This window comes from Carassius gibelio, chromosome A19, assembly GCF_023724105.1.
Source record: "Carassius gibelio isolate Cgi1373 ecotype wild population from Czech Republic chromosome A19, carGib1.2-hapl.c, whole genome shotgun sequence".
Lineage (NCBI taxonomy): Eukaryota > Metazoa > Chordata > Actinopteri > Cypriniformes > Cyprinidae > Carassius > Carassius gibelio.
The window spans coordinates 29,377,756-29,398,914 of NC_068389.1; the positions used below are offsets into that span (position 1 = coordinate 29,377,756).

General features: G+C 42.6%; 1 pseudogene; it reads right to left on the bottom strand.

Moving 5' to 3' along the window:
- The window catches only part of LOC127935203 (collagen alpha-1(XIV) chain-like), a 44,239-nt pseudogene that overhangs the window by 5,896 nt on the left and 17,184 nt on the right, over positions 1-21,159 (bottom strand).

Genomic DNA, 21,159 nt, shown 5'->3' on the forward strand with positions numbered 1-21,159 from the left:
CGGGGCCCCCGGTGCTCCCGGACCCCCCTGAGGATGAGAGAGGACGGTTATAAACACACTCTATCGACTAGAGCTGAACAATACTGGAAAAAACTGATACTGTGATATTTTGTTCTTCTGCCATATGAACAAATGCAAGATTTTCAGCAGATGACTTAAACATGTTCTAACACACATATTTGTGGACTCACTATGGTTCCCGGTGGTCCCACACGTCCCTGAGGACCGTCCTGACCCGGCAAACCCTGTGGAGGACAAGAACACGTGTGATCATACGGTCGAGCACAGCGTTAGCATGACAAGCAACAGTACACATGACGGACACATTACCCGCAATCCTGGAGGCCCGTCACGTCCTGTAGGCCCTGGAGAGCCGGGAACACCCTACAGGAACATGGGATGATCTTCAGACACAGAGCAGACAGACAGACAGAGAGAGAGAGAGAGAGAGGTGAGCAGTGAGTGATTTACCTGCAGCCCTGAAGGACCGGCATCACCCTTCTGTCCCGTCTCTCCTGGAGCACCCTACAAAACATCAGTTACTCAACATGAAATATAGTAATACACAGCTTCTGTACATGATGTTTCACAGAAATATCATTCTTGCAGAGCAAACAAACATCTAGAATGAAGTGACCCTAATAACTCTAATTGTGCTTTTATTATTAAATGATTTATTTGTCACCAAAAACTCATTTTTGTGGAGGATCAAAGGTTCAGATCTTGAGGGTTTAGGGTGCACATAGGGGGGAAGTCGTGGCCTGGTAATCCAAAGGTTGCAGGTTCGACTTGTATGTACCGTTCTCTCTCCACCTTCAATACCACGACTGAGGAGCCCTTGAGTAAGGCACAGAACCCCCAAATGCTCCCCGGGCGCCGCAGCATAAGCTCTGTGTGTGTGTGTGTGTGTGTGTGTACTCTTTCGATGGGTTAATGCAGAGCATGAATTCCAAATCTGCGTCACCATACTTGGCTGTATGTCACGTCACTTTCCACAATGATCTCATGAGTCCGCTCCAGACTATGAGTCTATGAGTCTGATCCAGAGCCCACTCCAGTCCCTGAATCCACTGAAGCCTCCGAGTCCACTCGCAAACTTGCTCCAGTCAAAGAGCCTGCTCCAGTCCCCAAGTCCACTCACAAGCCCAATCCAGTCCGAGTCCAGTCTCGAGCTTGCTCCAGTCCCTGAGCCTGCTCTAATCCCTGAATCCAGTCCTAGAAGCCCCGCCCAGTCCCCAAACCTGCTCACGAGCCCACTCCAGTCCCCGAGTCCAAGAGCCCTGAGTCCACTCCCATCTTGCTCCAGTCTCAGAGTCCGCTCCAATTCCCCCTTGAGATGGCCTCTTATGTTGCAGATTATCTTAAGGCAGTGATGTTCACTTCAGCTTGTCCCGAGAAAGGAGCAGCACTTTTCTTGGAGCTCTCAGAGTTCTCTGTCGCCTCTGTTCTGACCCCAGACACTATTTCGGAATTCTCTGGGTCTATAGAAGCTCCTGTTGCTGCTGCAGAAGCTCCAGAGGTGGTGGCATTTGCTAAACACTTCGTTTCACGTAGTTTCAGTGTTTGAAAGGAAAACAGTCAAATAGTGACAGAAAACACTGAATTATTCCATTCATGTCCATTCATCCTCCACTCCCTATTTTTCAGCCAATCATCTTATTAACAGCACAGCAGTGCCACATCTAGCGGACTGAATTAGATTGGCTAATAAAAATAGACTGCGTCAGCTGTTTGAGTGTGCATCTAGTTAAAAACACAACAAATATCTGAAATTCACATTTTTGTCAGCCCCAGTGTGAATGTGGAATCAGTGTCGAGGTGCTGTTAGTTACCGGAGGGCCTCTGATGGAGCGTCCGCTGGGCCCCGGAGGACCGGGAGGCCCCTGAGCACCCGGAACACCAGCATCTCCCACTGGACCAACAGGACCCTTCACACACACACACACACCTGTGTAAATCTACTCATACAATTACACTCATAATCTCCGGAACTCATTTTGTGAATGTTAGTGAGGTGGATTGTGGGTAATACTGTACCACAGGGCCGGGTTCACCTCGATCTCCTCTGGATCCTCTGATGCCCGGACCTCCCTGTCACACACACACACACACACACACACACACACAGAGTCAGTGAGTGATGTCAGAGATGATGGTGATGATGATGATGATGATGAAGGGCTCATACTGGGGGGCCGGCGGGGCCAGGGGGGCCCTTACTGTCCTGAGTGCAGGTGCAAGCACGCGGGAGAGATGGACACTCGGCTTCCTTTCTCTGCAAACAAACAAACACAGACGCTGAATCACACACTGTACATGAAGATGAATGATAATGTGAATCTTTCTATGAGTAGCTATGAAATCATTCATAAGGCGCAAACTTTCAATGACACACACACACACTCTCTCTCCTACACACACACACAAAATCACACACACACACACTCTCTCTTTCTCTCTCTCTCTCTCTCTCTCTCTCTCTCACACACACACACACACACACACACACACACCTGTCCTCTGGGAACCTCGAGGGCCAGAGCTGAGAAGCCCTCAAACAAAAAGTATGTGTTTATAATTCAAACATAATTTAATTAATATAATTATTATAAGTAATAATAATTAAAAATTGTATGTATAACACACTTTATATTATATTTATATTATATTATGATATCTCTAGTATAAAGGTGGGTTTAAATGGCACATTTAAAAGCTTCCGCAGATGATGGTGTCCTCAGATGTCCCAGGAGAGCATTCCACACACTGGGAGCAGCTGAGCAGAAAGCCTGATCTCCATCAGTGCGGAGCGTGGTCCTAGGAGGTTTCAGGAGATATGCTGAAACAGAACGGAGGGGACATATAGAACATTGTGGATACACCATGGATACACAGGTGGGTGAGGAGGGAAACCTTGTACTCAATCCTGAATGAGACAGGGAGCCAATGGAGCGATTTAAGGATAAGAGTGATATGATCATATTTGCGCACCCTCATCAGGATCCTAACAGCACAATTCTGAATGTACTGCAGCTTCTGGAGGCTCTTGCCAGGGCTCCCGCTGAGGGGTGCATTCCAATATTCCAGCCTGGAGTAAACATCGGCATGGACAAGCTTTTCTGCAACTGCAAGAGTAAGATGGGGCGAAGTCTTACACAGATGTTAGATGTGGTCCTCAAAGGTCAGACGAGAGTCGAGGTTAGTAACTGATGTTGAAAGTGAAATATCCTGAAGAGAGAAGGTAATGTTGTTAATGACCTGGTTTGGAGTGCTGGCTTCAGTTCTTCTAACAATTTAGTTAGAAGCAATTTTGCTTCATCCAAACCTACAGGCTGGTGGTCAAAGTGGAAGATGGCAGGACAGCAGATGGGGTTGAGTTGATCTTTACGTAGAGTTGAGCAGAGAATGGATCAGAAGCTGCACAACTACTACTTTTCCCAGCACTTTGGAAATTAATGGAAGGTTGGAGATGGGCCTTTAGTTGTCAAGGACTTCTGGATCTAAGGTGGGGGTTTTTTGAGAAGTGGTCTGATGACAGCAGTTTTCAATACGGATAGAACATGGCCAGCCTGGAGGGAGTGATTGATGACCTCAATGATCAGGGGACTTATGAGGTTACATTTGACCAAGGATGTGGAAAAGGGGTCCAGGGCACAGGTGACTGGTTTCATTTTTCTAATAATGTTCTCAACCACTTGCTGTGAGTTATCAAATAAACAGCAGAGTGGTTGGGAAGTTGGTAAGGTTGGGAGGTTGTGGGTCGACAGTCAGGACAGACAGGACAAGGGAGATGGATAGGACAGAGTGAATGTTATCTACATTTATCCTGAAAAAAAAGTGATAAAGTTGTTACGCCTCTCCTCTGTAGCTCCTGAATGACAATGAGTTTGTGGTTTATGTATGTAACTGATTGTATAAAAAAGTTGCGTGGAATTACCAGGGCTATTGTTTATGGTATTTGAGTAGAACTGTGACTATGCATCTCTCAAAGACCTTGCATCGGCCTTTTGATGCTCTTTGTAGTCTTGCCTTTGATCAGGTAGTCCCGAGGCCATAAAAAGAGCTCAAGGACATGCCCAGCTGTCTTCATCTTTTGCAGTTTGCAAGTGCATCAGGAAGCTGAGCAAGAAAAGGTGACAGTTCTAATTCTGACAGGGGCATGGAAATCTGAAAGACTGGTTGTAGAAATCAACTGACTCAGCAGCTGAGGACGAATCACCAGAAGATAGATGCCGGAGGTCTATGGTCAAAGTGTCTAGGTTGAACTTTTTCAGGTCCCTGAAACAGATTTGATGCTTATCTTTAGTGTGAGATGGCCTTGTGGTCAGAGACAACAAAAAAGGTTTTGTTTAGAGGGGCTGATAGATGAGAAGTATTGTCAAGGGGAAAGGGGATTTACACCAAAATGCAAGATATTCAAAACGAATCAATGCAGGCAGGGGGGGGGGGGCAATTCCAAACACTGTCTGTGTATTACAGCTGAGCCACCACCACCACCAGTGCTGAGGCTTTCTCCAAGCAGCTGTGACCATTCAACGCTGAGTAGAGCTCCGGCTGGTGCCATGTTTCTGTAATAAACAAAGTCTAATCCCTTATCCATGATGTGGTCTTGTAGAAAAGATGATTTGTTTGTGAGGAAATGTGTATTAAAAAGTTCTATTAAGTGTTTTTATATTAATTTTTTAATGAGGTAGTGAATCAATGTAAAGACCATAGTTCACTGGAATTCACACCACATTTTCTATCCTGCCTGATGTGCAGGGATCTCGTGATGTTTCCTGTGTTATTAACATCAAGAGCGACACTGGTCTGATGAAGCAGACGTGCGACAGTGGTCCGGAGGGATAGAATGGCTGAAGCAGAGCGGTCATGCTGTGGTAAACCAACTTAGGACGGGAACTTCTGTGGAAATATAGCAGTCCTCACAGAAGTCCAAGTTCTTTTCCTATTTGGCGCCTAAACTCTGGAATAACCTACCTAACATTGTTCGGGAGGCAGACACACTCTTGCAGTTTAAATCTAGATTAAAGACCCATCTCTTTAACCTGGCTTACACATAACACACTAATATGCTTTTAATGTCTATTAATTACGTAAACCGGAACCGGGAACAATTCCCATAACACCTGATGTACTTGCTACATCATTAGAAGAATGGCATCTACGCTAATATTAGTCTGTTTCTCTCTTGTTCCGAGGTCACCGTAGCCACCAGATCCAGTCTGTGTCCAGATCAGAGGGTCACTGCAGTCACCCGGATCCAGTACGTATCCAGACCAGATGGTGGATCAGCACCTAGAAAGGACCTCTACATCCCTGAAAGACAGCGGAGACCAGGACAACTAGAGCCCCAGATACAGATCCCCTGTAAAGACCTTGTCTCAGAGGAGCACCAGGACAAGACCACAGGAAACAGATGATTCTTCTGCACAATCTGACTTTGCTGCAGTCTGGAATTGAACTACTGGTTTCGTCTGGTCAGAGGAGAACTGACCCCAACTGAGCCTGGTTTCTCCCAAGGTTTTTTTCTCCATTCTGTCACCGATGGAGTTTCGGTTCCTTGCCGCTGTCGCCTCTGGCTTGCTTAGTTGGGGTCACTTCATCTACAGCGATATCATTGACTTGATTGCAAATAAATGCACAGACACTATTTAACTGAACAGAGATGACATCACTGAATTCAATGATGAACTGCCTTTAACTATCATTCTGCATTATTGACACACTGTTTTCCTAATGAATGTTGTTCAATTGCTTTGACGCAATGTATTTTGTTTAAAGCGCTATATAAATAAAGGTGACTTGACTTGACTTGACTTTAATATCTGCAAGGCATGTTGGATTTGTGCGGTTGTTGAGAGTCAGCAGCTGTGGAAAAGAATACTTGAGCTTCAAGCCGATCGCAAACAAGCTTGCAGTAGCAGCACCAAACAACAACAAAAAAATCCAGGTGTTCGTCCACTGACAGCGAAAAATGACTAACAACCAACCAATGTTGGAGGGGATAACAGTAGGGGAGTAGACTTCTGCTTGATGATAATACATGCAAAATACTGGTAAAACAACAAGCACCAGTCTCCTCTCACTTCAATTTAAAACAATCCGTGCAAAAAAGGTTAAAAACTATTCAAACTACTAAAACAAAGAAATTGTTACAACGGAGAAGCGGCGAACAACAAACAACAGCATCCTCTCCAGCCGACATCCAAACATTTCGTTTTCCAGCCCCAGTTTACACTGCTTTAGTCATTCACTGATCACACAGATTCACACATAGTGAATCCCAGACCTTCATTCAGGAATCCTGGAGTCCAGTTATCAATTCTCGCATCCTGAATAACCTTTTTGCAGAAACATTCTGTGCTTTTTTGATAATTCCTCCATTAATATGTCAAATAGTAGCATTGATGTTCAAGTGCAATCTTTTAAATATGAGCATAACCTTTGGATGAAGTTACTCCAGTGTAATCCAGAGCAGCTCTTCTGATAAATTCCACCCCTTGGATCAATGATAGTATCTGCTCTTTTTAACATAATCCCATACATAACATAGTCTCTCCTCCATCACCTGCAGTTAAAAATCTCTTCAGCTGACGAGTGTCAGTTCACTCAAGAACAAGATAAACAACATATAAAATAATATTACTCTTTTTTCTTCACATCAAATACCTTTTGTCTCCACGGCCAGTAACCCTGGAGAATTTTTCCCCGATATCACTTGATGACCTCACTAAAGTACTTAGTTCTATGAAAAGGTCCTCACAAACACACACACACACACACACACACTCACCAGACTGGGCAGCTCACAGCATTTGTCCCGTCGAGCCCATGACGTGCTGCAGACAATATCAAAGGACTGCAGCTGAAACTAAACACACACACACAGATGTGAGGCATGTTATTCTAACACTGAACCACATTTATGCAACGATTTCTCTTTGATCTCACACACACAAACACACACCGGTGCAGAGCTGTCTTTGGATTCTCTGGACCGCACCATGCGTCCCAGAACCTCCACGCCGTCAGTGCTGATGTTTTTGGCCGCATTAACAGGCTTCTCTCCCGCCGGTTTACAGTCGACCATCACGAAAGCTGACGTCTTACTGACAGCGATGTGCAGCTGCGCTCACACACAAACACACACACACACGCCTCATTAGACAACAGCACATTCCCTGCTGTACCAGACAGGATCTCCTTCAGCTGTGACCTCTGACCTTATGAAAACTGCCATAGAAGAGCTTCTGGATGTCTGGCCCCTCAAACATCACCGTCTGGAAATCACCATTATAATCAGTGTTGAAGTAAGTCAACGTCTTTCCTGGATCTGTGAAGTGAAGAAGAAGATGAGACATGTATCTTTAGAAGCATATTTTTATATTTGTGCATCCAGCAGACACTCTTACAACTGCACAATAAAGGACAAATGTTAATCACGATTAGCTCACACAAAAAAATATAATCATGGTTATGTCTGCTGGTGTTTTTAGCGCATCTGTATTTTTTCTGCAGAAGAGAGCACATGTGAATGGTTGCCAGGTTGGCAGAAAATGTATTGCTTTATAAACAAAGCTCTGACGGGGATTTAAACTCTTAATATATGTTTAATTAATAATGTTTAATAAAATGAGAAAAACAGAAAACTTGATGACAATTACATAATGATTCAATGTACAGCACTAAATCAAGGTAAACGTGAGATTCGAACCCATGCCTCACAGGACTGTGACGCGGCGGTGTTACTCACTGTCCAGAATGACTCCCACCAGCGGCTCATTGTTGCTGTTGAGGACTTCCCATAATGCAAAGGGCTCCTGCGGGGTTTCTGGGAGCAGGCGGAAGAGCATGGTGATGGTGTAGTCTGATGGCAGCCCCTCCGGATGGATGAACCTGCGCCATCAGAGTTCAGGCTGATTTCAATTCAATATCTCCAGCTCAGTGTGCGCACGTGTGATTTCATGCTTTACACACGACTTGAAATAAAATTTGTGTTTCACATCTCAAATCAAGCTTCCCTTTTCAAAAATGTAGAAATATCTTAGAAAGTTATTTAGAAAAGTAACTAACTTTGTAGAAAGTTCTTACTTTCAGGAGACTTAAATTTGGACATGTTAAACGTCCCAAAAAATATACAGTCTTAGCTGGATGCACTCAACCTTACACAAATTATTAACGAATCCACAAGATACAATTTAAATTCTGCAAACAAAAGCACTTTAATTGATATAGCTCTGACTAATATGCCTTCAAAATATACTCCAGTGTTCTTCAGTCAGGATCTGAGTGATCACTGTCTCATAGCATGTGTTCGTAATGGGTCTGCAGTTAAAAGACCTCCCCTTATTACCATTAAACGCTCTCTGAAGCACTTCAGTGAAAAAGCCTTCTTAATAGACCTTACCCAGGTATCCTGGAACGACATTGACCTGATACCATATGTGGATGATGCCTGGTTATTTTTTAAGGACGATTTTATTTCTATCCTAAATAAGCATGCTCCTTTTAAAAAGTTCAGAACTAAAAACAGATATAGCCCTTGGTATACCCCGGAATTGACTGCCCTCAGCAAGCAGAAAAACACTCTATGGCGGACTGCACGTGCCTCAAACAATTCTCATGATATGCAGCTTTTTAAGGAAACCAGAAACCGGTACAAACAGGGAGTAAGGGAAGCTAAAGCTACTTGCTTCTTGCAGTACCAATTCTGAAAAGTTTTGGGACACAGTCAAATCAATGCAGAACAAGAACACCTCCGCCCAACTGCCCACGGTTTTAAAGCTAGGAGACATCGTCACCACCAACAAGTCCACTATAATAGAGGGACTCAATAAGCACTTCACTATGGCTGGCCATGCATTCCACCTGGCTGCATCTACCCGGCCCAACTACACAGCACCTACATTAGTACCTGGCTCTAACCACCCACAATTCTCTTTTGCTGAATTTCAAACTGAAGATGTCTTGAGAGAGCTACAAAACCTTAACCCATATAAATCAGCTGGACTTGACAATCTAGGACCCATTCTTTTTGAAAATATCAGCTGCAATTATTGCCTCACCCATTACCAGCCTTTTCAATCTCTCACGTGTTTCATCAGAGATACCTAAAGATTGGAACGTGGCTGCAGTTGTTCCCATATTCAAAGGGGGGGTTCCTATAGACCCAAACTGTTACCAACCCATCTCCGTCCTGCCCTTCCTTTCAAAAGTCTTTGAAAGTCAAGTCAACAAACAGATAATAGGTCATCTCGAGTCACATCATTTCTTCTCTGATATGCAATCTGGTTTCAGAGCTGGTCATGGGTGCACCACAGCAACACTAAAAGTCCTAAACGACATTATAACAGCTTTCGACCAAAAACAACATTGTGCTGCTGTTTTTATAAACTTGGTCAAAGCTTTTGATTCTGTCAGTCACAGTATTCTTATCAGAAAACTAAAGGCCGTGGGTTTCTCAAACACGTGCCTTTCTTGGTTTTCTAATTATTTCACTGACAGATTTCAGTGTGTTAAGTCTGAGGGTCTGCGGTCTGAGCCTCTGGCGGTATCTATGGGGGTGCCCCAAGGCTCGATTCTTGGCCCGATGTTATTCTCTGTTTATATTAATGATGTTGCTCGTGCTGTGGGCAAGTCTTTTATTAATCTCTATGCAGATGACACCGTTCTGTACACTTCAGGCTCATCACTGGAAAACGGTTTAGAAAAACTCCAAAAGAGTTTTGAATGATGTTGGTTTACTCCGCGCAGGTGTGCAAAAACATTTTGGATTCATAGCCTCCTTGAGATAGTGGCCTGTGAATGTACAACAGCACCATTTAATGGAGACAAACCTGGGACTACTGATACATGTAAAGTATGTAAAGGAATTACCAAAATATATATTTTTCTCTCTTTTAGATTGTAAATTATTGATAATATGTCTGTTGCTCCCCCTTCCCTGTTTGTATGAATGGATGTTATTTTGTTAATATAAACAAAGTGTTTATCACAAAAAAAGGAGAATCACAGCCAATCAGTAGTGTGTGTGGGCAGAGCCTCTCAAAACATAATCTAACTTTTGCACCCGCAAAACATAATCTAACTCATAAATGTACACTATTTAAAAATGTTTAAAAACATACTGAGTGATAGACTCTATGACAAGACCCTTGAGTTTGAGGTGAACTATCGGTTTTCACTTTCAGTATTCAAACTCACATAAGACACTTTATAACACTGAATAAAGCACAGAGTCAGGTCCTGAAATCACTGTCACTTTGTATGTTGATTTTTCAGCCGTGATGTCACAGAAATAGAAACGTTTCTGAAATAGAATAGTCGCTCATATTTCTACTACCAAACACTAGAACATGGAAATAACCTTTACTGTATTTCTGCAAACATGTGCCTCCCATTGACAGATATTTGATCTTGTTTTAAGCATAAACTCATGTCATTTTATTCTATTTCTCAGGAAACTAGACCTCGTATCTTGATTTTGCATATCAAGTAAATGTATGTTGATTTAAAAACAAAAATAGTGTGGAAGACATCCATTTCACTGCATTAATGCAACATTTAATGTCATGACGTTCATTTAAATTTCAATTGACCTTGTATTTAAGACTTTCTGATCTTCTAATGCATTAATATGTTTAAGGATGTATTAAGACTTAATTTAATACCTGCAGAAACCCTTATTTTGGATGTATATTATATGTTGATTATGTTTTTAACATGGTCGTTGCCATTGCAGTGTCTGTAGAAAGTTGACATGCTCAAAGTCTGGTGTGACTGTGGCGTGAGTCTAAATGCACATTCACTAGTCCTCTTGTGCAGCTGGACTCAGGACTCAGACGTCAGACGTGTGTGTCACCTGGTGGGCTGTGTGACGAGTGCATCGCTGCTGAGTCTGAAGCTGCTGTAGCTGTTGAAGGTCCCCGGCTCCATGGACACACCGCTCACACTGCTGTACAGATGCTCCACCAGACCGAACATCTCCATCATCCTGAACCCTGACACACAGCAGCAGCACACAACACTCCTCAGGATCGTCAACCACAGCAATCACCTCTCCAGCAGCATCAACACATTATTAAGAGTGTTATAGTGGCCCGCTGCACACCTAGCCTCTGTAACACACTGCACTGAAGACTCAACAATGTTAAACTCTGAGCACTCCTCACTCTCATTCTTCACCCAGGCGTCCAGTCACAGTGGAGGGGAGGGAAAAATATCACCCGCCGTCACAATCTACTTGCATGACTGAATGATAATAATGGAAAAGAGGCAAATATGGCTGGTCTCCGAATATTCATGTCTGTACCTAATGACATCAGCAATAATAATATGAAAAATAATGCTTGGAGGAACATTTCGTTCACCATGGGACTAAATAAACACTGCTCTGTAGAGCCACCACTGTGCATTTTCTAGAGAGAGCCTTTCTCTACATCCTGTCCTCAATGGCCAAGGCCTCAGAATATTTAAGAAAAATTAACGGAAAAAGACGAGTAAACATACTGACAGAGACTGTGTTTGAACAGTTTACCTGGTAATGTGCTGCCACTCATGGGTACTGATGGACACGCTACAGACAACAAGACAGAAACACGTCAACAACACACTTATCACACACACACACACATGCACACACACACACACACTCACACACACGCGCACACACACACACACGCACACACACACACACGCAAATGCACATGCACACGCACACGCAAATGAACAATCACATGCAAATGCACACTCACACACATACCCAAATGCACACACATACTCACACATGCAAACTCACTCACACACACACACACACACAAACGCACATGTACACTCACATGCAAATGCACATGCACACTCACACACTCACACCCAAATGCACACACATACTCACACACACACTTACACGCACTCACTCACAATCACACCATTGACACATGCACACGCAAATGCACTCATACACTCACACGCAAATGCATACACACACACACACCTAAATGCATATGTGCACTCACACAAAAACACATACTCACACTCACACACACACGCATATGCACACACTTACTTGCTGATGCAGCTTCACAAACAAAGGTGATCAGTTTCTCTTCAATCTTTCTGAAAGCATCCAGATCGTCCACGAAGAACACGTGTCTCTCGCTGGGTTTGCTGGCTATACTCACCAGCTCGCCGTAATCCGCATCAGAGAAACCAATGGCAAAAACGATGTAACCTACAACAAACACACACTGTATGAAATATCAGTGTTTAAAGAGTTGTGTACCGTCACACGGCGACAGAGTTTCATTGTTGTGACCATTGCTATGGAGACGCACCTTCTGTCTGGATCTCCTGGGAAACCTGGAGGACGTCGTCTTGGGAACGGCCGTCTGTCAGCACCACCAGGACTTTAGGCACGCCCCTTCTGGCTCCGCCCACTGCCGTGAACACTGAGTCCTTCACGTGCTGCATCGCCCTGCCTGCAGAGGTCAGAGGTCAGACACAGTCATACATGTGTGTGTGTTTACAGTGGATGATTGAGAGAGAGTGTGTGTGTGTGGGCTGGTTTTTGCCTGTCTTTGTGTTTCCTCCTTTATATGAGATCCTCTGAATGGCGTCCAGCAGGGTTTCTTTCTTATCATATGAGCTGAGCCTGAACTCGGTGTGAGCGTCATCACTGAACTGAGCGATGGCCACCTGAGAGAAACACACAGGCTTATTTAACATGATGCTTTACCTCCACATAAAACACTGAACTTTTCTTTTATTCAGAAACTTCTGCTTTTGTTAATTAGGATGTGCATTTGGACCTTTATTTAGACTTCAGTATCAGATGCACAAACACATCTCTGGTGTCGCCAAATGTCACTTTCAGTCTGACAAAGGGCAAGATTTATGTTTTAGAATGTGGCCTGATTCACACTGTGTGAAGAAAAGCATCTCGTGAGTTTGACTCACTTGAGTCCCTGTCGGACCAATCCGGTCCAGAGCTCCGGCGGTGCTGTACAGGAAGCGGATGACCTTCTGGAAGTTATCATCGCCGATACTCCACGATCCGTCCACCAGAAACACCAGATCCGCTTTAGCGGCTCGACACACTGACACGCGCACACACACACACACACAGACACACACACACAGACAGAGCAGATCAAAACTGCTGCGTGTGCTGAAACTCTCCCCACTAGTGAATGATGTCATGTGAGCCCTACCTTCTCTACTGGCGGGGAGGGTGGGCGGGGGGGCCGTGGTGCTGGGGGTGGTGGGCGGAGCCGTGGCCACAGGAACTACAGACACATTTGAATGACAGGAAACACTTCAGTCACATGATGTGCTCATCACTGTGAGCCACGTCAAAAAGGGAACGTTATCTTCAGAAAAAAAAACTTGTTAAACTAAATGTTTTCATATAGTGTTTAATCTGATTTTCAAATAAAATAAAAAGTTAAAATTATGCAAATTTTATTCATTTGAATTCAAAATTGGAATCCCCTTCCTCTGATTGTTAGTACAGTTACACCATGAAGGAACATCAAAGCTTTTGCTGAAAGATACAGACAAATGTATAACTAAAATACATCATCTCACGTAATGACTAAAAATGGTTTGGAATTTTTATATAGTTACATTTCAACCATCATATATCTACTGAATCTATTAGAAACTCAGTAGCTGTATCATCATTTGCGTGTGTGTGTGTGTGTGTGTGTGTGTGTGTTTCAGCACATACATTTTCTCTGTGTGATGTGTGTGTGTTTCAGCACATACATGTTCTCTGTGTGGTATGTGTGTGTGTGTGTGTACACACATGTTCTCTGTGTGGTGGTGACGGCGGGTCCCTCCGTGTCCTGCAGCTGAGCGTGAATGCTGATGGTGTACTGCGTGTTCGGTGTCAGATCATTAAAGCAGTGTCTGGACGTGGAGCCGCTCAACTTCACTTCCTGTTTCTCACCATCTGAAACAGAGGATTGAGTGGAAAACCCTTGATTTACACTGCTTGTCTGTGTGTGAGTGTGTGTGTTTGTGTGTGTTGAAATTATGCAGCCAAGTGATGATATCTCAGATCATTATTTCGTTTTGTGCAAACTTAATATAGCCAAAATTGTAAAATCTACTTCTTGTTACATATAGACCGATCTCAAATCTCCCTTTTCTGTCCAAGATACTAGAAAAGGTGGTATCCTCACAATTATATTCCTTCTTAGAGAAAAATGGTATCTGTGAGGATTTCCAGTCAAGATTTAGACCGTATCATTTACATTTACATTTAATCATTTAGCAGATGCTTTTATCCAAAGCGACTTACAAATGATGACAATAGAAGCAGTCAGGTCAACACGAGAACAACAACAGTATACAAGTGCCATGACAAGTCTCAGTTAGTCTAGAACAGAACGCATAGCCAGGTATTTTTTTTAATTTTTTTTATCATCATAGTACATTACGTACTAATGTACGTAATGTTACGTACTGTACATAGTACAGTAATACATAGTACAGTATCATAGTACTGAGACTGCTCTCCTTAGAGTTAAAAATGATCTGCTCTTATCATCTGATCGTGGGTGTATCTCTCTATTAGTTTTATTGGATCTTAGTGCTGCGTTTGACACAATTGACCACAGCATTCTTTTGCATAGACTTGAACACTTTGTTGGCATCAGTGGAAGTGCATTAGCATGGTTTAAATCGTACTTATATGACCGCCATCAGTTCGTAGCAGTGAATGAAGATGTATCATATCAATCACAAGTGCAGTATGGAGTACCTCAAGGCTCAGTACTAGGGCCGCTACTCTTCACGCTTTATATGTTACCCTTGGGAGATATCATCAGGAAACATGGTGTTAGCTTTCACTGTTATGCTGATGATACTCAGCTCTATATTTCCTCGCAGCCCGGTGAAACACACCAATTTGAAAAACTAATGGAATGCATAGTTAAAAAATACTGCATAAAAAATACTGAAAAAAAACACAGTTGTTATTTAAAGGACCTAAAAACTCTGCTTGTAATAACCTAGAACACTGTCTAAGACTTGATGGTTGCTCTGTCAATTCTTCGTCATCAGTTAGGAACCTAGGTGTGCTATTTGATCGGAATCTTTCCTTAGAAAGCCACGTTTCTAGCATTTGTAGAACTGCATTTTTCCATCTCAAAAATATATCTAAATTACGGCCTATGCTCTCAATGTCAAATGCAGAAATGTTAATCCATGCATTTATGACCTCAAGGTTAGATTATTGTCATGCTTTATTGGGTGGTTGTTCTGCACACTTAGTAAACAAACTACAGCTAGTCCAAAATGCAGCAGCAAGAGTTCTTACTAGAACCAGGAAGTATGACCATATTAGCCCGGTCCTGTCCACACTGCACTGGCTCCCTATCAAACATCGTATAGATTTTAAAATATTGCTTATTACTTATAAAGCCCTGAATGGTTTAGCACCTCAGTATTTGAATGAGCTCCTTTTACATTATACTCCTCTACGTCCGCTATGTTCTCAAAACTCAGGCAATTTGATAATACCTAGAATATCAAAATCAACTGTGGGCAGCAGGTCCTTTTCCTATTTGGCGCCTAAACTCTGGAATAACCTACCTAACATTGTTTGGGAGACAGACACACTCTTGCAGTTTAAATCTAGATTAAAGACCCATCTCTTTAACCTGGCTTACACATAATAAACTAATATGCTTTTAATATCACTGACAAGCCCAAACTATAATCACCTGACAGCATTCCATAGACTGCCATCACTTTACATACAGCTACAGTTACTATCACCAGACAATACAATTATTCATTTTTACAATTAAACTATGTGCTTTCATGCACTGATTTATATCAGTGTTATTTCAGTATCATTGATATAACATTACAGATTTTAGCAATATTTAGAATTAGTTTCTGTTTTTATATGTTGTATTCATTTTAATTTTTAAGTTTTTAGATTAAGCTTTGGTTAACTATAATAACCCTGAGTAACAAGATTGATGCCTGATTTATTCAACATTTTAATCCTAAAAACATGTTGAAAATGTGCTTGTTTTCTGTCTGTTGACATTATTTTCTGATTTATCATAAAAAGAGAAATCCAAAACCCCCTCTGAAAAAATTATTAACTCTCATATGAGGACAAAATCAAACAAGAATTATGAACCGATGCTCAGATTTCTGTTCTGGAAATGTATGGAAATTAGTGCATATTTAATTAGATAATGCCTCATTTGCATAACATTTCAGAAAACTAAAAATACAAAATATATTTGCAATTCTTAATGTAATGAATTAAACTTGTAAATTATAGTTAGAGATATTCATTATGTGTTTTACCCTATTCACCTGTAGTGTCTTGCCTTTGTTCTTTTACAATTTTCACAAATGAGGATGTCATCAAAAGGAGGTTTTGTCAGGTTTCACTCACTTCTGGGTACAGATTCATCCCTATAGTGTGTGTAAGTATTTCCAGACACAAACACTCACTGAGCGGCGACTGCAGGAGGAGACGGTACAGGTTTGCGTGTTGATGTGGCTGCCACTGCACACACATGCTGCTGGTCCGCACCTGATACGTGCTGAGGTTACTCACTCCCAGATACACTAGAGACACAGACACAGGCTGTCAGAGGCGCTCACTCGCACAAGTGTTCAGTGTGTGCCACGCACTCACGTGTTTTGGCGCGTCCGCTCAGGGCCTCGCTGGATCCTGTGGTGTAGGTGGCGATGATTTTAACGCTGTACTCTGTGCCGCTCAACAGATTCACGATCAGCATGGTATTGATGTCGTCGCCCACAAATGTCTCCAGTGCGCGGCCAGCCGCTGTCAGGGATCAGAATTCAGAGGTAAGCGTGTGTGTGTGTGTGTGTGTTGTGTGTGATGAGGTGCTCAGGTACCTGATGTGGGCTGGTAGACGATCCTGTAACCCATGGTGGGCGACGGTGGCGCGTCCCAGCTGATGCGGAAGCGGTTGTACCACTCCTCAGACACACGGAGGTTACTGGGAGCAGAAAGAGGCACTGCGGAGGAAGAGATCCTGACTGGGGTTTCAGTTCACAACTGATGACTCCCTCCCTGTGACATGACTGGCCCGTGTGCACTCATTCGTATTATTAAAACATTCAAGTGAGACAGTAAACAGGTAGCTGACATTGTCTCTGGGGGTGTACACTTACATTTGTCCAATAGGATTTCATGTCAGCAAATGTCTTATGTTTTATAACTGTACAGGATGGTGTTGTTTATAAATGTGCGTTATAAATAAATAAACTACTCTATTGGCTATTTCAATATTCACTATTGTGAAGATGAGATTTTCCTCTTTAGGGGAGCTAAAGTACATGTTTATAATGTATGCAGAAGGAATCTCTGGTAAGAATGTAAGAATGCTGTTTGTCGACTATAGCTCAGCGTTTCATAACATAGTGCTCCCTAAGCTTGTGGCGAAACTCTGTGTCTGAACAGTTGGCTGAAGAGTTGACAGCAAAATCTCCTCCCCACTGACCCTCACCACTGGGGACCCACAGGGCTCTGTTCTCAGTCCTCTCCTGTTTCCCTATACACAGATGACTGCGTAGCCACATACAGCTCCAATGTCATCATCAAATTTGCAGATGGCAGAACAGTGGTAGGGCTTATCACTGACAACAATGAGTCAGCCTCCAGAGAAGAGAAGAGATGAGCACTCTGACAAACTGGTGCAACGATAACTATCTCTCTGAACATTAGTAAGACCAGGGAGCAGGTGGTGCACACTTTTCTCTTAGATTCATATTTACTTCAACTTAAATCTTGTTGTTAATGCAAGAGTCGCTCATCTAACACGCTGACTTAGTAGTGTAGTATAGTAGTAGAGTAGAGTAGTATACAGCGAGGCTCAGTGGAGAGCAGACTCACGTGTGCGTGCGATGCGAGTGATGGGCGGCCCGTTCCCGTCGCTGTAGACTGCTGAGACACTGAGGCGGTACTCTGTGTCTGACAGAAGAGGCTGCAGCAGCAGCGAGGTCTGAGCCGCAGGAACCATGGCCTGCAGCAGAGAGAAAGCACACAGTCAGTCACAAAAACCACAGTCATTAAAGGTGTTTTGATATGGGGAATGTTCCTGCGGTGAACACAAACACATTTCAGGAACATGGCCTGTGGCGCTGCGAAACTCTGCGGTAAAAACTGTCCGATAAAAACTAAACACATGCTTACAAAATCCACAGAAGCTAAGCCACATTCAAAAGCCACAGAGAGTTTTAAAGAGAAATGGACTTTCAGCAGCTGTTTGTAAGTCACTTACATACAAACATTGAACAATCACTGATATAGCAGCATTTGAGACCCGCTGAGGTTAAACGTGATGGATCACATCTGAACGTGGCATGCACCAAAGAACATAACTCTCTTGTTAGAATTAAATTATAACTATAAATCAATAGAAAATCTATAAAAAAAAACAGAGGCAGTGGTAAACTTAAAATTTTATTTGTGGATTCAGTTTTCACACATGGACTGTTATGATGTATGTATGATGTGATAATGACTAGAGATGCATGATACTGGACTTTGCCGATATCTGATATTGCAATATTTTTCAAGGCTGATGCGAATACCGATATATAAAGTATTTTCCAGACTATAAGTCACACTTTTTTTCATAGTTTGGCTGGTCCTGCGACTTATAGTCAGGTGTGACTTATTTATCAAAATTAATTTGACATGAACCAAGAGAAATGAACCAAGTTAAAACATTACCGTCTCCAGCCCCGAGAGGGCGCTCTATGCTGCTCAGTTCTCCTGTAGTCTACACTGAAGACATAGAGCGCCCTCTCGCGGCTGGAGACGGTAATGTTTTTACTTGGTTCTTGGTTCTAAATAAATGCAACTTATAGTCCAGTGCGACTTATATATGTTTTTTTCCTTGTCATGACTTAGTCAATTGACTGATGCGACTTATACTCAGGTGCGACTTATAGTCCAAAAAATACGGTACTTCCTTTTGTTTGGAAACTACACCAAATCTCTACTGTGCAGAGATTATAAACAAAGATTTTTAAAAAATTTGGTTAGGTTTTTAACAAGAATTTACTTGTTAGAATTAAAATTAGCAATAATGAAGCTATTTTTTAATGAAAGTACATTGAAGGCTTTGAAAATAACTATAAATCAATCAAAAATCAATAATAAATTCCCAAATCTTTTTTTACGATAGATGTAGTGGTAAACTTAACATTTTATTTGTTGAGAAAAAAATTCTTCAGAGCTCCTTGTATTTTAGTTAGGTTTTAGTTTGTATTTTAGAGGGAGGCTCTTTACTCTCATCAAACTTTGTACGCCTCATTCTGTACTTGTATTCTCAGATTAAATGAACAGTGAATCTAATCCCCATTCAGGCAAAAGTGTGCTTTAAGAATGACTTTACGTCTGACCTGATCTCATCTTTAGCACACCCTGAGCACATGTGAGTTATTCGTCTTATCGGCAAGACATATCGTTATGTTAAATTTTTTAAGCCATTATTGGCTGATTCCGTTAATGTTCTGATAATATCCTGCATTCTTAATAGTGACACTTGCATTTAATTATCATACATAGGGGAAGTCGTGGCCTAGTGGTTAGAGAGTGTGACTCCTAACCCTAGGGTTGTGGGTGCGTGCATGCGTGTGCGTGTGTGTGTGTGTGTGTGTGTGTGTGTGTACACGCATGCACGCACTTTGGATGAGTTAATTGCAGAGCACGAATTCTGAGTATGGGTCATCATACATGGCTGAATGTCACTGTCACTATACTTTTGAAGACATGGAGGAGAAGATGGACAGTTAGATTCAGATGCTCACTGTCTGTTCGGCGCGATCTCCTCGCGTGCTGATGTATGACACTCGGTACTGACGCACATTTGGACCCATCGAATCCCATGAGACACGCATGCTGAAGGTCGTCACATCGCTCAGCTGCAGATTCCTGATGGCCAGACGCTGCACTACACACACACACACACACACACATACACATTGAGCTGAAGCCATGATCATCCAAGCGCTTTCAGGGTTTTCCTGCATTGAAACTGTTTTGGTGGACAGCAAAGTGAAAGAAATCAATCTTTGCATTGTTTTCCATAATGACTGAGTCATCAACTCATGTTCTGATGGCTGATGAAATGTTTGGGGAAATGGAAGAAGTTTGGAAGAGCAGAAGTGCCATGCAAACAAAAAACACAGATATTGAGTGTGCATGAACATGTCTAAAAGCATTTCTGACGCAGGAAAGTGTCTGCTGGGAACACATGGGAGATTTTACCAGCTGTAGTGGTTCTGCTGGTTGACGTCGAAACTGTTGTTGTCCTGGCGACTTCAAACAAAAATTAGAGACAAAAAAAACACATTTTTAGATCCATGATTCTGACAGCACTGGGCTTAATGAAGGATTTAAAGTGAAGTCAGACCTGTGGTCTCAGTGATCTCCACCGGATCACTCTCAGACTCGTCTCTGTAGATCGCAGACAGAGATACTTCATATTCAGTCAAAGGCTTCAGACCTGTGATGATAAACCAGTTACGGTCATCATTGAAGAGAGCCTGCAGACAAACACAGAGTGATCAGACGGACTGATGCAGACAACAGTGATGATGCAGTGATGGGTGGATAGGTTTCGTTTTCAACAAGACAAATTCAGAGACAGACAGACAGCAAGAGAGACAGACGGACACTTATATTTGATCTTTTTGCAGTATTGTTGACTTGATTGCACAGACTCTGTTGGAAGAGAACTGAATGGAGCTGGACGACAGCATCACTGAATCAGCAATGAACTAAAGCCCCACACGGGCCTCAAATCAAGGCTCTCGCCCGGCCCTTGTCCAACAGTTTATCTAAATTCTTGGCCTCTCCTGTGCTTTGATAATCTGTATTGTATAAAGTGCTATAGAAATAAGGGTGACTGGACTTGAAGGTTAGATGTACAGAAAGACCGGTGTGTGCACCTCTTTGGTCTCTCCTCCTGCTGCAGGTCTCCAGGTGAGTCTGTAGAAGGAGACGTCAGACGCGGCGTCTCGCCACATCACTCTGAAACTATCCGTGGACACGTCACTGCTGCGGAGATTCAGCGGCAGAGGAACCTGACCTACAACACACACATTAAAAAGAAATACAATTTCAATTTACAACTTGATTTCTTTTTT